At 35.0% G+C, this 3563-nt stretch overlaps 1 protein-coding gene across 8 annotated transcripts in view; it reads left to right on the plus strand.

Annotated features, from left to right (window-relative positions):
- The window catches only part of ZBTB20 (zinc finger and BTB domain containing 20), a 769723-nt gene that overhangs the window by 269035 nt on the left and 497125 nt on the right, over nt 1-3563 (plus strand). The window lies entirely within an intron of this gene.

The raw sequence follows: 3563 nt of genomic DNA on the forward strand, positions 1-3563 counted from the left end.
TGGCGCGTTGGTTAAGAGCTGGCTTGGGACACCAGAGGGCCCCAGTTTGGATCCCATACATGAGGGCCAGTGACACTGCCCTCTACAGCTAAGGTGCTGAACAACAGCTCAACCTGGAGCTGGGCTGCCATGAGTTGCTGGCAAGGTCGTAGGCTGCAGCCCCTGCTGCAGTGGGTTGCCGTGGGCTACCGTTGTAGCCAGCAGCCAACGTGAGTGGCCAGCAGCCGTGTGAGCGGCCATCCAGAAGCTGGTGACTGATCTGCCTTGCCCAGGAAGAGCACAATGATGGTGCCAACTTGGGCCAGTGAAGCAACGTCCTCCACACCTAGACTGAAGAACAAAAGGACAGCAACTTGTCTAGTCCCCTTCCCCCAATTCCCCAGCGCTGTTCCCATCCCCCAATTCCCCAATAAAAATCTTAAAAAAAAAAAAACGGGAGAGTTTGGATTTGCCTCAAATTTAAAATGAACTCAGAGACTGTAACAGCATGAACTATTCTGGTAAACAAACAAAGCAAAATAAAAGAACATGATTAATGATGAATCTAGGCTACCAAAGATTGAGAGAAGCCATGATAAATAAATGTTAGTGAATCTCGACTCAACTTCAAAATAGACTTATGACTAAATAATGGGGTGGGGTAGGAAGTATGTTACAGAATAGAATGAACGGTATAAACCTTGATGTGATAGAATTAATAACATGACAGAATCTGAGAAGTTTGAAATTTTAAGAGGAGGCAATGGTGGATTAATTTCATGGAGAGAATGAGGGATCGCTACTGTCTAAAGCTGACAAACTGAGTAACAGAGATGTAGATGTGTTTTAAAGCTATAAAGACAAATACGTGAAAAATTAAAAGTGGTAATTTAACTAAAGTCCAGTGGTGAAGAGGAAGGAGAGAGTGGAGGGCAAAGGGAAGTGTAGTAGAGTTTTGTCATAATTTTTTCGAGAGTCCAAAGATGTATTCTAAAATCATCAAATCAAAAAGTGATGCTTTTATTTTCCTTATTAAAATGTATAAAGTTAACCATTAGAATAGGATATTCACGGTGTGATCATCAGACCACCAGAATGAGTATTATAAAGGTTTTAAAAAATACATACCCTGTATCTTAACCCAGACCTACTAAAGCTTTTGGTACAGAGTGATGAGATTTTAAATCTGTATTTTTAACAAATCCCTTAGGTTTGAAGAATTAATTATCTATGATAAAACTTACAAGCTATTAGAAAAACTCATAGTAATAAGCAAAGGAAATCATTAGAAAAGAAAGGAAACATCCTTTAAAATAGTATAAAAAAGATATAGAACTAAGATCAAACATGTCCTTTATAACAATAAGGCTAAACTCATCTATTAAAAATGTTTGTTATTAGGAAGTCTACTAATATAATTATCCATGTTAATAAATCAAAGAAAAAAGTGCTGAAAAGACAGCTGAGAAAATTTAGGCTATATTCTATCACAGGGTAATAAGTTAGAGATTAATATTGGAAAGAAAAAAAATTAAAATCGTATCTTTCTATAAATTTTAAACTTTTAAAATCCAGTTTTATTTATTTATTATTTATTTTTTATTATTAGTTTCAGGTGTACAGAACAATACATTAGTTATCCTTTTCACCCCTCACAAAGTAACAACTCCCCTCCCCCATCCACTGCCCTCCCACCCCCGATATCATGCTTATCTATTAAATTCCATTGACTCCATTCCCACACTCTACTCAACATCCCATGACTATATGTATATATAATTATAGTTGACATACAATATTATTCAACATCAGCTTCAGAATTACCGTGTGGTGGTCAGGACTCTACACCGTCTATGAAGTGGTCTCCCTAACAAAACATGAGTCCATCTGGCCCCCTAAAAAATATTTACAACATTATTGATTATATTCCCCAGACTGTCTTTTCTATCCATGAGGCCATATTATAGTTACCAATTTGCATTTTCTTGTCCCTTCCCCTTCTCCTCATCCCCACCCCCTCCCAACTAGTAACCCTCAGTTTTTACTCTGTGCCCTGAGACTATTTCTGTTTATATTTCTCATTTGTTCAGTTTTTTAGATTCTACATATAAGTGAGATCATATGGTATTTGTCTTTCTCTGGCTGACTTATTTCACTTAGCATAATGTTCTCTATTCACAATAGCCAAGACTTGGAAACAACCGAGATGCCCATCGGTAGACGATTGGATTAAGAAACTATGGAACATTTTCACAATGGAGTATTACTCAGCTATAAAGAAGAAGGAAATCGTAACATTTGCAACGATATGGATAGACTTAAAATCCATTTTTAAACTAAAGAGAGATTACCTAACTAACAGAAAATAAGCACATATGGGTATAGGTACAGCAGTGTTCAGAGGAAAAGCCATAGCTTTAAATACTAATATTATAGGAAAATAATAATTACAAACAAATTATCATTCATCTCAGGAAATAGGTTAAAAGTAAAAGAAAAAACAAATCTGCAAAGCAGAAAATATTGATAAAAATAAAATCAGAAATTAATGCTTTAGAAAACAAGAGAAACACTAATAAATCAAAACTTGTTTTCTTTCAAAGAGAATAACAAAACCATTAATAGATCAATATCATATGATTTAATTACTAAATGAGAAAGCCCACTTTATAGAGTTGTTGTGAGGATTAAATGAATACATACATATAAAGCTCTTAGAAGAGTGCCTAACACAGAGAAACAGAGTAAGCTCTCCACAAGTGTGAACTGTTACTAATGGCTCCTACTACTTGTGAAGTATCTTAGCACAGAGATAAACACGCACGTCACTTGTCTTTGATCTACTCATTGTCTCATTGTGGACAATTCTTGTATTTGTATTTTGGTCATCGCTGAAATGGTATCTTTCCCCTTGCGAACTTATGATTGGGTCCATTGCTGTGCTATAATATTAGCTAGTAGTTATGAGTGTCCTTATATGCAGGATGTTTTAGGAGAAGCCTCTAACTTCCTTAATTTGGGTCTGTGTATTAAACATCTCTGATCAGCAGAGGAAATGATTAAACTAGGGATTAACTTCTTCCTGAATAGGAAATTATTTTTTTATACTTTCTGTGTTTTATAAGGTTTTATTTATTATATATGTGTATGTATACATAATGTAGGACCTACGGATAACTACTTTCTTTGAAAAGCACAATAAAATGAAAGATATAAAATTACGATTTTATTTGACTATATGCAGCCTATGTTGTATTCTTTGAGTAGCATTTAAAGTTGAGAGATTATTAAGGAAAAACAAACAGTATGTTGATATTTCAGCATAAATATCAACTGTCAATTAGAAAACAATACAAAAGTTAATATATATAATTTCAGGTAAGACATATACCGTATAGCCCCATGTATAAGATAAACCCTTTTTCAAAAAATTTGGGGTCTAAAAACTGGTTGTGTCTTATACAGTGGTTGTAGATTTTTTTACTTGCATTTCCTGCTGAGGACGAGGCAATATATGAAGACAGTGATTCATCATCAGACACAGATGAGGACAAGCTAATGGTTGGGAGTTTTGACAGTGATGA

Source organism: Hipposideros armiger, unplaced genomic scaffold (genome assembly GCF_001890085.2).
Source record: "Hipposideros armiger isolate ML-2016 unplaced genomic scaffold, ASM189008v1 scaffold_176, whole genome shotgun sequence".
Classification (NCBI taxonomy): Eukaryota; Metazoa; Chordata; class Mammalia; order Chiroptera; family Hipposideridae; genus Hipposideros; species Hipposideros armiger.